Here is a 14,738-nt window from a genome sequence, read left to right on the forward strand (position 1 = left end):
ATGAGAAGAAAGAGATAAGCTTTTTTTATTCACTCGAAATTGTCATTTGTCAAGCACTTTTATTCATTAGCGATTTTAGAAGAATGTATTTTGACACTACTTTCTTCTGCGAGAATTATCTCGAACAATTAACTTTGAATTACATTTTTCTCGGGTGTATTATTATTTTCGCGATGAGAATTATTAGGGTAATTAACAGCAGAAACATTTCAGAAGGAATGCACAAGAATGTAATCATTTAAGACCTACAGTGTGTTTAGTTTAAGTGTTAACATGTAATTATTTTTTTAACCAACAGAGTTATAAAAAATTCGTTAAAAAAAACTGTTTTGTTTTTAAACAATCTACATGGTGACTTAAATAGAAATTTTATTGCAGTTATAAAAAAAAATTGTTTTGCTTCAAAAGATCTATATAAAAGATCTATATAATGACGTACGGAAATTTAAAATGATTTTTCCTTCAAAATATTTTGTCTATTTTATGACGATATTTTGCAAGGCATTTTATGATAAATTTAATAATATGCAATAACGTGTAATTTTCAATAATCGTTCATAACATATTTTTTTATTCTTAGGCTGATAATAATAACCACGTAGAAGAATAATTGTTTTAATTATACTTTTGTATAATTAAAATGTTTTGTCAAAATAACTTAACAATTTAAATAAAAATTTAAGAAACACAAAAATTTTTTTTTATTTTTTCATACTAGATAATATTTTATAAAAAAATTACAATTCCTAAAAATTACATTTTATTAAATTTGCCTAACAAAACTAGAATAGATGATATATTATTTTATCTAAAAATAAAACTGACATTAAAAATAGTCTGAAAAATAATTTAAAAATCTCGTTCGAAGCAAAACAATTTTTTATTCGACATTTTTTTACTCTATTAGTTAAAAAAATACTAATACTTAATTGCATGTTAATGCTTGAACTAAATATAATTCTAGAATATCTTTATTCTTCTTCTGGTTTGAAAAAAAAACACATTAGGTTACAACACAAATATTACGTAACTAAATCCGTATAAGAAAGACTTATGAAGCGTTTACATGTGTTCCTCATTACGAATCCAAAGTCGGATTCTCTATCATGAGATAATTCGCATATAGAATTATTTCGAGTCAGATAAAATGCGACCGACGATAAGAGTATAGAAATAAATATGTATTTGTATATGCCACAATTTCTATTACGACGTTAATTATACAATATTGCACGCGTTCCATCTTGATTTAATCCGCATTATCGTATAAATATTGCGATCCTGTCGCCAATTGATAAAATTCGCTCTCTCGAACACGCGACATCGTAATATTATCAGTTTTATTGCGATGTTACGTGAACGACAAGGTCAGTATAGAGATAACGCGGCATACTTATCGGTGTAAGTGTATTTTTGGTCAAACATATAACGAGAGAGATGCGTAAATGTCACCAAAAAAATCTGATAGATATGTCTCTAAAAGTATCATCGTAGATAATAAATCTTGCGCGAATATTTTTATTCTCCCGATTAAAGAAGGAAATCTCAATCGAAGTACAAAGTTTCACGAGGCAGACAAATAATCTCTCGTGAGTCGAAAATATCAGGATAATTACGCTCTTCTTCAAATTTCACGATTAAACAATCTGATAAATAAATATCTCTATAAAAGTATATCATTATATATAGATAATAAATCTCGCGTGTATTTTTTAATCTCCTAATTAAAGAAGGAAATCTCTGTTGAAGTACAAAGTTTCGCGGTGCAGAACATACCATACATATGTCGGGATAATTGAGATGCATCTCTTGCACGAGATTCGCGAGTTGCCGCCTCTCACGCGTTTTATTAATCGCTCCGATTTGTCACATCGCGACTATACGCGATTCTCACGCGCATTTGGAGAGGATTTAATGTTTCCAATAAATATCACGCGGTGTAGAAACTGTTCTGACCTCGGTTTAAAACGACCTGTCACATCTATAATCGTATAATCGTCTCTTCCGGTGTCATTACGTCTCAAAGCGTTTCGCTTAATTCAATGCACAGATAGAGATAATATAGTGAAAAAAATGTTATATATGTATATTGTTATAATATACATTATATGCATATTGTCATAACATATATTATAACACACACACACACACACATACACACACATATATATATATATATATATATATATATATATATATATTATATGTGTATACTTTTTTATAATTTATGCACGGAGAAAATTTACCCTGAAAATCGTGGGACAATATGGTATTGGAAGAATTTTATATGAGTTTCTCTGATTAAAAAATATTTACCACAATAAAAAATATGAATATATAAGTAAAATTAATCAAACATATTTTATATTTTATTGATAAATATTAATATTTTTATTGTGATGCAAATATATTAATCAAAGAAACTCTCTTATAATATTTTTCCAATACCATATATTGTCCTATGATTACTTATACCATGCATGGTTTTCAGAGTAAATTCTAAAAAAAAATTCTCTCTGTTATGTATATTTTTATGATTTATGTTGCATACATTTTTATAATTTATGTTATATATATTTTTATAATTTATGTTTTATATATACATATGTACATATCATATCGTATAATAATATATTTGTACATTATCATATTATTTTGGGCGAAACGATATGAATTTCGACGGTGCACAAGGCGCGGCGTAGCCTCATTATTTTTATCTCCGTCTAATCGTTTTACGCCAGAACGAACCGGTTATACATATATTCCGGTGCCACGTTACGCGAGAGTGGACTTTCTGCGCATTTTCGCGAATGGAGAACGGGAGGACGGTCGAAGGCCACGACGACTTCCACACCGGAACCATATTATGCGTGCGTAGGAGAGAGAGAGGAATATAAATTTCGATTAAGATTTCCGGTTCGCGAATTATTCAGGGTGCTCAGCAGACTCAATGAAAAAAATTCTCTGATCTTCCTCTGATCTTTTTCAGATCTTCCAAGACCAGAAATTCCTTTTTTCCCTCATTTTTTAGTATTATTTTTCCCAAATATGTAATTTGCATATATCTATATGATAAATCAATTAAATGTTAAATTATGAATTAATCTTGAGATATTTTTGTCAACAATTGAAAAGATTCGAAAGTTAAAAAAATAAAACTTTAAGTCAATTATGCAATTTGCATTATGTACGATAATCGAAACAAACGTGTCATTATAAACTATTTAAATAATCACTTTTTTTATTTATATTATATCAAATTTTTTAGTTTTATCTCTATTAAACACATTGAAATAAAATAATATGACGATGAAAATATAAATTAACGAACACGCTGTAGATGAATCAATTTTTAATAACACGGAAAATTAGCATGCTGAAAAAAAAAGTCGAGGAAAAATTTATATTATATTTATATAATAAAAAATTTCAAATTATTGAGACAAATGTAGAATAATGTGAAAACATTCAGATAAATAGGTAGTAAAATTTCCTAACTTTTCCCTGACAATGCCCGAGTTTTCCAGATTTTCCTGACCTCTAGACACCTTGTTATTATCCTCTCGATTGAAATTTAGGCGCGAAATTACGTGGAAGCCAAGAAACGTGTTCCGAAAGGAAAGGCCTTGAACTTTGCGAAATAATTTACGACTCCTCTTCGATCATGCGGGGTCGCGTTTTAATCAAACGATATCAACGTCGGATCACGTTCGTCCGCGAGTCTTTAACCTTTGCCTCGACAAATTAAATTGTTCGAGTCTTATTCTAGCGCGAGAGTGTTTATCTGCGTCAGGAATACTACGCGAGATGCAAATTGCGCTATTCCTGTGAAGTTTATGTAGAAAATACACATCCGCTCTTATATAGAACCCGCGGTCTTGCGGTTTGCGCCGCATTTTTGTCGACAAAGGAGCATTTTTACAAATAAATTATATTTTAAAAATTATATTTTCTACATAAAATAAATTTATTCCATCTGCTCCTCGCATCCTGTGCTTCTCCTTTAATTTGTGCCAATTATATTAAATGTCAAATGTGCTTGTAATTTTTATTCTCCTTCTTTAATTTGTGCCAATTATATTAAATGTCAAATGTGCTTGTAATTTTGATTTTAATATAGCTTACTTTTGCTGCGATTATTTTGAACATAAATATAGATTTCGGAGAGTAAAAAGTGTAGAACAATTTCTCAAAAACAAGACGGATATATATCTTAATTAAAGTTTATAGAGCGTGAACGTGCTTATATGGTATTTGCGCAGAAATTTCTCGACGCGTGATACATCGCTGAGTAATCGATTCCCCGATTGATTTTATCTTATCGTGGTCTTGTTCAATGAAAAATATTTGCTTAAATTTGAAAATGAAAACGTGATGAACGAGCGCAGCTAAAGAGAGCGAGAGCAAGGCAGGGATGTGGTTGCATAATGTATCAAACACGTATAAATGCGTGATTTAAGCATGTTATACTACGCATCATCGTAATATCTAATCAGTCGGTGGTACTTGTCGAGAAATTTACCACTAATTGCAAACTTGAGAACTCGTGCAGAGAGAAATGCTTACTTTGTATACAATGCGGTGTTTCATTTTCCATATTTCAATTTAATCGCATTTAATCTGATTGTGAGTCAATATTTCGCAGAACTCTTATTTTTTATTCTGGAAAAAATATCCTATTTTTAACTTCTCAAAACAATTTAATTTTGATTGTATAGTTATATCTCTTGTATTTTTCTAATTTATTTTTATCACTATTTTTGAAAAATATTTTTAATATTTAATTTAAATATTAAATTTCATTGTTAAAAATAAAAATTGAATTTCAAACAAAAAATAGACAAACATTTCAGCCGCATCGTACGGCTCGTTAAAGTAATAATAATCACCATCTAGTCAACTTTTGTAATTTAATCGTATTTAATTCGATATTTTCTAGAACTCACTTTTTCCTTTTGACAAAATATCTATTTTTTATTTTATTTCCCCCAAAAAATTTAAGTTTGATTTTACAATTATATCTCTTGTATTTTTCTACCTTATTTTTTATCATTAATTTTTATAAATTTTTTAAACATTTAATTTTAATATTTTTCATTGTTAAAAATAAAAATTTAAAACAAAAATTAAATATAAAACCATTTCAGCTGCATCGCATGCCTCGTTAAAGTAATCGAGTAATATTTTCAATTTAATCGTATTTAATTCGATATTTTGTAGAACTCTCACTTTTTCCTCTTGAAAAAAATATCCTATTTTTAATTATATTTCTAAAAAAAATTTAATTTTGATTTTACAATTATATCTCTTATATTTCTACCTTATTTAATATTAAATTTCATTGTTAAATATAAAAATTGAAAATTGAATTTAAAACAAAAATAAAATAAAAAACCATTTTGGCTGCATCTTACGGCTCGTTAAAGTAATGATAATTGTTATCTAGTAAATTTTTCAATTTAATCGCACTTAATTCGATATTTTGTAAAACTGTGACTTTTTCCTCTTGAAAAAATATCCGATTTTTAATTATATTTCTAAAAAAAATTAATTTTGATTTTACAGTTACATCTCTTGTATTTTTCTACCTTTTTTATCACTAATTTTTATAAAAAATGTTTTAACATTTAATTTGAATATTAAATTTCATTGTTAAAAATAAAAATTAAAAAATAAAATAAACCATTTCAGCCGCATCGCACGGCTCGTTAAAGTAATAATAATCGCCATCTAGTCTCGATAAAAAAAACCGCGACACAAGCGCAATGAACGGCAACGCGCGCCGTAAAAAGGGAAAGGAGCCGGCGCGGTGCGGCACGTATGTGTTGTCGCGCGACATGCAATAAAGTCAAGGCTTTCCGCGTGGCGTAACACGCGCGTGCGCGCGCGCGCACAAGTGCGATGCACCTCCGCGCAGGTTGATTGCACCCTGAGAGAGAATTCCTCTCTCTCACGCGCGCGCGCGCATACGTAAATCCTTCTCGCGGATTGCATCCTTACACGCCCGATTACGTGTACGACGTTGTTACCTTTGACCTAAAGCCTCCTCCGCCTACTACGCGTGATTCTTTTTCCCTCACGAATCGATACGCGAGGAAATAACATCCTCGCGGCGCACCGAGTCTTTTTTTAAATAACGATAAAAATAATACTTAATGTTCGCGCGCAATTTCTCATCTTCTCCGTCTTTGGAAATTAATTTTCTTATTAATTCTCTTTCACTAATGACAGCTTCGACTGGCTTCGAAACGATCGATTTATAATCTCTGTCTTGCAGAATAGATAAATAAAACGTGCATTTGACATAAATTAGAGAAACTGAATTTAATAGGATATTTTTGGAGGAAATAATAAAAATTGACATATGATCTTAATGAAAATAAAGGTAACAAAATAAGGAAGAATTGATATAAAAAAGTTACGACGCGATTTATTTGCAAACTTGTAAAAAAATTAAATCTTAGGTCAATCGAGTTCACCTGTCTTTTGCGAGTTCTTTAGCTGGTCGAAACAAAATCACATTTTTTGCGCATAAAAATAACACTCTTATATCATTTATCAATTCACGTATCGCATATATTATCGAGTATCTATTTAATTCATATTTATCATCCACTTCATGTATATATGTAACGTTAACAATTCATCTCGAGTTTAAAAAAGAAAGAGAGAGAGAAAAAAAAATAAAAGAGGTACCTCGCTTTTATAATCGAGGCGGTCCATTATCGTGCTTGCTTATCTCTAGCGAGGTGCTTTGATAAGGGAAGAATCGCAAACAATACTCTTAATCGATCAAAGTAATGTCTTTAGGCGCACTCCACTCTCTGTGAAAAACCGACAGCAACTATCTATTCTAGTCCGCATGTTAATGCAAACCTGTCCGCTAATAGCGACGATCCCTATTGTAAGCGTCGAGTGTAAAAAGACTCTTTAGTAAGCGAGCATATAATCCTTTCTCCTTAGGCGATTTTGTTCCTCGTGACTCATTCATTCGCTCTTCAATAAAGCGAGAGAAGAGCCTCTGTATCGTTCGCAAAGAATAAAAAAAGCGTTATATTGTCATCATTGATGGTCTCAAACCGGTTTTTTATACCAATAACCAGCTACCTGCGTTGTTTTGCGCAATAATTATTTAATAGTTTCGTAATTTTCAATATTATAGTAGAATTTTAATATCGTATAACATTATATTTTATAATATAATATTATATGTTTCATTATATTTAATTTTATATTTTTTTAATATTATATTATAATTTTGAATATTATTCATTCTTTCATCTTATGCCAATTTTCGTATAAAAATACCAGACATTGCTCAACAAAAATATCCGCGTCATTTACACGAAGAGAATTTTCTCTTAGAATTTATCTTGAAAATTATAGTAATCGTGGGATAATATAGTATTGAAAGAATTTTATAAGAGTTTCTCCAATTAATATTTACCACAATAAAAAATATTAATATGTACATAGTAAATTAATCGAACATATTATATATCTTATTGTGATAGATATTAATATGATATAATATGATAAAGAGCGATGGAGAACGAGAGAGAAAAAGAGTGAGTGTGAGTTAGTGTGCGTTAGCGTGAGTTATTAGCGTATGTTAGTGAGAGAATGAAAGAGATACACTAAAAAAATTATTAAATTAATAAATATTTATTTCAATACCGCCTAACAAATCATTTATTTAAAACAAATAAATGTATATGTTTTGAAAAGAATTTTCTTATACATAAATATTAAAATTTTTATACATAAATATAAAAATATTAATACATAAATATTAATTAAATATTTTTTATATCAAATCAATATTATTATAGTTTCAAATAAATGATTTATTTGGCAATATTGAAATAAATACTTCGAATTTCAATAAAATTTTTTTTTTCAGTATAATAAATATTAATCAAAAAAATTCCTATAAAATTCTTTCAATACCATATCGTCCCACGATTACTGTCGGAATAAATTCTAAGAGAAAATTCTGTGTATATTGTCCAAATATGAGTGTAGCTATTTTTGCCAAGAATTCTTTGCATAGGATGACCTCTACCTCCTTTCAACGAATAGAGTCGCAAAAATTCATGCGTATACATAATACATTTTTTAACGTATGCACATCGGGAGGATTCGCCGGCATCGAATGCGCAATTAAACCACCTCCGTTAATTAATTACCTACCTTACGCAACCATTTATCGCGACACCATCCGGTGTCTTTAGTATTTTTATCTGTACTAATATAAATACGTTTATCTGTCGACTCTTCCTCTGTTACAAAGTTCGCGTGAATGCGTTTTGCTCGAATTTATTTATGCATCATCATCTGACAGACTTTTGACAATGGCGAAAATAAATACACGTGCTCTCTCTCTATCTCTCTCTCGCTCTCTCTGTCTCAAATACACGTAGGATGTCTCGTTAAAAAAAAAAATATTTGCGCATCGTCAAAACAAACGATATTTAATCGGCGAGAAGACACGGAAATGTGTGTTTTGCTTCTTCTTCATCGGAGAATATCGACGCCGAGGATCGAAGCCGAAGGCTGTCGGCGCAATTTTTGCGAGACGTTGAAAATAAAAAATATCGCTCACTCGCTCGCCAAAGAATTTCTCTTTATCGCCGCCGTCTCGCGATTAAATAAGAATCCGCTGCTCGACTCTAAAGCGTATTTTCGACGCGTGGGTGTCGGAAGGTCGTCGAGTTCGTAAAGAAGAAAAGGAGAAAAGAAAGAGAGAAAAAGAGAAGCGTTTTTCTTTATTCCTAAGCTCGTAAAGAACTCCTTTTTCGCCGTGTTTATCTTTCCTGACTACGCACAGAAAGTTATCTGGCTAATTTAGAATTTATTAGCGCAATCGAAATTGATCTGTTCTAGAAGGCGGGAGATAATTTTAGAATATATAATATTGTATTCCACAAATACACATATTTCTCCCTCCATCTCTTAATACGTAAAAAAAAATGTAAATTAGTTAATTGTTTGCGTCAGCTTATAAATCGAAGAAAAAAATCGAAACGACTTTCTCGTTCCTGGAAACATTTATGTCCAAATGATACATTCAAACCTCATTAGCAGCATTGTAAAAAAAAATTGTTTTCTGTTTACAATCGATGATTTTTTTTCGCATTTATTATTAAACTTATTACTATCTTGCAAATGTGTTTTTTTGTTTTCGTACGAACGTTCTTACAAAGGCATTTCTTAACGATAGCGATAAGCTCGCCAACATAAACGAAACGAACGTGTTGTTTTCGTCTTTATCGATATATCGCACGACAATTTTCGCAGACCAGCTCCCTTTAAAAAAGGAAACCGATGAATCATCATTTCTTCGTGTGTAAATATTGCGTTACTCACGGAGAGATCATATCCGCAGGATTTTTTCGAGAGCGGGCATAATTTAAATTTTTGTTTCTTATTTTTTATAGTTTCTTAATTTTTTTTAATTTAATTTTTTTATATATAAATAAATTTTAGTCTTTATTTTCAAAAGGAGAGCAAATGATCAATTTGTTTACTGATTCCAAGGGAGAGCAGGGCATAACTAAAATTGTTTTGTTTTTTATTTTTTATAATTTCTTAATTTTTTATTTTCAATTTTTTGTATTAAATATGCAAATAAATTCCAGTCTTTATTCCAGTCTTAAAAAGGCTAAAAACAAATGCTTAATTTTTTTCCAAGGAGGGGCACAATTAAAATTTATTTTTGTTTCTTATTTTCTATAATTTCTCAATTGTTTTATATATTAAATATATAAACAAATTCCAGTCTTTATTCATAAGGAGAGCAAATGCTTGATTTTTTAATGATTCCAAAGGAGAGGAGTAAAATGGCTCCTAATAAATAAGATAAATAAATACGGCTGTGCTCTCTGCAATGTATATAAGATTCCTTCGTCGGGGCAAATCACGGGTCTGTGCGAAATACCGGGTGTCGAAATACCCGGGTGAGAAACGCCGGCTTCGGTGTTTTGTTCGCCGGCCGGCCGGCCGGCGTGTCGGTTTCCCTCCATCTCTCCCTCTCTCGGTTACGTAACCCTCTCCCTCCCCCCCTCCCTGCCGTCGCGTCATGATCGTTCTCCTTTAAGCTCGTGTTCGTTCCGCACACGATGCGCAAAAAGTATACGCCCGAAATCCATTTCAGCCATCTCCTCGCTTCGCGAATTGCGCGCATCCGAGGCGTGTATCCGGCCTTTGAAGAGAGAAAAAGGAAAGGAAAAGAGAGGCACGTGTTTGCAAATAAAAAAGGGAAAAAAAACGTCGCAGAAATATTTGCACTTGTGATATATACAAGTGTGGCGACATCGCCTGCGCAGTATCTGCGCCCCGAGAATTGTATCGAGTTATATGTATATTTTCATCATATCAACTTAAGAGTCGAGAATAAAAATTGTAATTTTTTTCACAATAAATTCAATTAATCAAGATAGTCACTATTATATAATAACATTACTAAATAATGTTCAGAAAATTCAATTTTATCTCTTCGATATATATATATCGAAGTTAGTGTGCGTTAGCGTGAGTTAGCGTATGTTAGTGAGAGAATGAAAGAGGTACACTAAAAAAAATTATTAAATTAATAAATATATATATATACACGTTTCGACCACTGGAATTTCGATCGAAGGCTTCAATAAAATTAATATTAATATTAATTAATAAATAACATTAATATTAATAATATTTATCAATATTAATAATTTAATTGATTAATATAAATTTCTAAAAATAATATTTGCAACTTGCAACAGTAGAATAAAATGTCAAACATACATACATGGGGTGGTATCGATTTAAAAGGGAAGTAAAATATTCGTAAAAATACGAATGAATAAAAGGTTTTTCGGCAGAATGAGCTTGCGTTGTGTTCAAACTGCGTAATCGTCGCGCAACAATAACACGTAGATTTGTGAGTCATAGGAACGGCGCGATAAACGCGCTCTTCCTCGTTAAAAAATGAGTTGCGGCTCTTTAACTGTCCCGCGCAATCAGGCGCGAATTTATTTACGGCGATTAATTCTGACGAAATTCTCCGGGAATATTGTACGCTGCAATTTTCGTTCGAATTTGCGAAATCGTATATACACATTCATCATTTACGCGTCGTTGCGCTCGCGCGTTAATAATCGCGAGATATTACCTTTATCGCGGTAAATGTGTCTTATTAAGGCACATCGGAAGAGGCGAGCGGATAAGAATCCGCGATAAAACCTGACGCCTTATGAAATAGCGAGCGTTCATTTCGCGATCCTCGACGACGATCTGCGCAGCACGATATGAAATCATTACAATTCGCATTAATTAAGCTCCGTCTGCTTAAGCTGACACGCGGTCGAAAATATCGTCACCTCGTTAAGAGAATGAATCACGCGCGTGATAAATTATATCGATCTCGTATAGCTATCTTTGAAGCGGTTCATTTTTTAACCAATTTATATTTCATGATTCCTTATTTTTTCTCTCTAATCTTTCATCATGAGTAATTTCGAACTTATTATTTTATTTGATGTGTTTTTCACTCTATTTAGAAGAAAGATTTTTTCGGGATGTAATTGAGAAAAATAAGATTTTTAAATCTGATTTTTTCCACAATCATGTCTGCATTATAATCTTGATTATTAAATTATTATATTAATCGTTATATACTATATGTATATTATGCAATCTCGTTGCTCTTATTTGATGTGCAAATTACAATTTTATTTTAAATATTTTTTAACAATATTTAATTCCTTATTTTTCTCTAATCTTTTACCTATCATGTGCAATTTCGAACTTATTTTATTTGACGTATATATTGTGTTTTTTATTCCCTTTAGAAGAAAAATTTTTTCGGAATATAATTTTTAAAAATTTATCTTTAAATCCGATATTTCTGTTAAGTCTTTTTTTCCACGTCTGCATTACAATCTTAATTACTTAATTATTTTAATAATGATTATATATACTATATATGTATATTATGCAATCGATCTCGTTGCTCTTATTTGATGTAGAGGAATTTTATTGTTAAATTGAACTTATCTCGTTTGGTGTTTTGATAAATAAATGACTATGTAAATAATAAAATAAAAAATAATTTAAATTTGCTATCGACGGTAACAACTAAGTCGATAATAAATAAAGCATGATCGAACGACAAATGTAATTTGGACAAGCGCGATTTCCGGTAGAATCGAACGAAAAGAACTTCATTCACGCGAGCTCATCGAAATGTCCGAAAAAGAAAGTCACGTGAGAGAGTGTTGCATCCATGTTGGCTGGTCCTTCACTGGTTATTTTGCCGAGAGGACTCGTGCCACGTGCAGAAACCGGTTTTCGCGATTATTAGGGACGACTCAAAGCTGAGAGAGCCGATACGAAAGTCTTTTTAAATTTTGCAGTACGCGACCGAGAAAGAATTTTCTCACGAGTGACTTTTCGAAACTTCTTCGGAGAAAGAAAATGTAAATTTAAGGAGATGTAAATCTCGTAGAGAAACAAGCTCATCGGATTAATTGACGACCCCTTTCAAGGTCACATTTTTCGAGGAAATATCAAACTTCAATATCGTGAAATTATATAGGAAATATATTCATTTATTTAGTCCTTGTTACTATATTGATTTATTTATGTAGCTGTCATTATTTATTAACTATAACAACATATATAAATTATTCATTATTAATTTATAATTATGTCATTGCGTAGAAAATTGATTTATTGATTTATTTATCTTATTTTACTTAAATAATTATTTATTTAGCATAATATTAAAGAAGACCAGTTCAATAGCTTTTACAAGTTGGCAAATGTAACTCATCAAACGAGATTGAATAAATATATATATATATATATATATATATATAGATAATTAATATGGCGTAATTAAATAATTAAGTCGGGTTTAAAAAATTTATTTTCATAATACGAATATAAATAATCACGCGCAGTTCTGCTAATAATAAACGACAAAATAATTTAATCCTGTTGTAAACAGTTTTAATTCTCCAATAATGGAATTTATTTATGTAAATATATATTGCGATTATATAATGAATATATGCCGTCGACCAATTGAGAATCAACACATTAAGCGATGAGAGAACATTTTTTTGCGGATTGTTATGAAAACAATCTTTTTCATCGATTCATAATTAACGGATATTATTAACGATATCAATAATGAAACGTCATTATCGTATTATGACAACAACATATTACAAAAAGAGGATCAGAATCAAGTTATAAATGTATTATTTTTAAATTGTAGTATTATTAATTTTTATGTTTATTTGTTATCAATTGTAATTACTAAAAAATTTATTTCTATATATAAAAATCAAAATTTCTTATACGTTTTAAAAGAATTAACAAACAAAATTTTAATTTAATATAAATGTCTTTAAAAATTAACTTTTGATTTTCAATTTCAGTTAATTTAATCTTAACTTTAACTGAATCAATTTTTTGTTCATGCATAACTTTTAACTTAACTAAATTAATTTTATAACCAATTAACTTAGTTTGAAAAAATCATTGACTTACCCGACCCTGTCAATCTCCATGATTTCATTCGTTCATCGACGTGGATGCAACTTTGATTACGCAACTTTGCTCGCACGATTTATCCTCGAAGTCGATGGCAAATCTTTCCACAGACGAGAAAGAGACGGAAGAGAGCCGGCGCCATTTCTCCTCTCTCTATCTCGACCTTGAAACGGAATGCCTGAAACACGCATGAAGAGACGAAAGATTAAAGTTATCGCGCATTTTCATTCCTGTGCTTTTCTCTCCCTCACTTTCCTTCTTTCGCGAATTAACCGGTCGCCTGATATTTTCGTCTAGATAAAGACACGAGATGACGCAAACGCTAATCTCACGTTGCGTGAAAAGCCCGCGCGATATCAGGACGTGACGACGATTACTTAACGCGATAGATAGCACAACTATTTTTGCTTCGCGTACGCGAACGCAAATAAATCGGACGAACGCCACTCCGAATGATCTATCCCGCTCATCGTGCAATGTTAGACTTAGAGAGCCGTATTAGAGCTACCATTGGCACACTCTATCGTGTGTTTACACGAAAAAACATGGGCAGAATCGGTACAAAAAAATTCAGCGTTTGCTCTCCTTTTGAAAACCCTGGAATTTATTTGCATGTTTAATATCAAAAAATTAAGAAGAAACAAAAAAATTTAATTATGCCCCCTCCTGGGAAAAATCCTGCAGACGGCTATGCAAGGAAGTGATAGAAAGGGAGAGCGAGAGCGTAACAAAATAAAAATTAAGAATATTTAGTCTGCTCTCGAAATAAAAATTTTTAAGAAAAATTTAAGGAAGGTTAAGAAAATTTTTTAAGAAAAAAGTTTCTCGAAAATAAAAATTTTTAACAAAAAAAAGTAAAATTTAATTATGCCTCTTCCTGGAAAAAATTCTAGGGAGAGAGAGGGAGAGCGAGAGCGTAACAAAATAACAAAAAGATTAAATTTAAAAAATGAAGAACAAAAAATAAAGAAAAAAAAATTTAATTACGCTTCATTCTAGAAAATATCCTGCGGACGCTCAAGGAAATGAAAGAGAAAGAGTGAGTTCGCGCGCACTTCACAAGGTGGTAAACAAAATTCGGTAACTGGCAATAACAGTGCGTCGTTGTGACGACTGCTCTTGTTGTCCAACAACGGAGATTACGCAACGCGACGACGCGATTCTCGAACGAGGTCTTAGTTTCTCTCACTCTC

General features: G+C 31.2%; 1 long non-coding RNA gene across 3 annotated transcripts in view; it reads right to left on the reverse strand.

Moving 5' to 3' along the window:
- The window catches only part of LOC114939562 (uncharacterized), a 41,928-nt gene that overhangs the window by 24,761 nt on the left and 2,429 nt on the right, over positions 1-14,738 (reverse strand). For all 3 annotated transcript variants that reach the window (XR_014925467.1, XR_003821266.2, XR_014925464.1), the window contains exon 2: positions 13,543-13,723. This is a non-coding gene — a long non-coding RNA (uncharacterized LOC114939562). The remainder of the gene's footprint in view (positions 1-13,542; positions 13,724-14,738) is intronic.

Source organism: Nylanderia fulva, unplaced genomic scaffold, assembly GCF_048542155.1.
Source record: "Nylanderia fulva isolate GAGA-0341 unplaced genomic scaffold, ASM4854215v1 Scaffold1, whole genome shotgun sequence".
Taxonomy (NCBI): domain Eukaryota; kingdom Metazoa; phylum Arthropoda; class Insecta; order Hymenoptera; family Formicidae; genus Nylanderia; species Nylanderia fulva.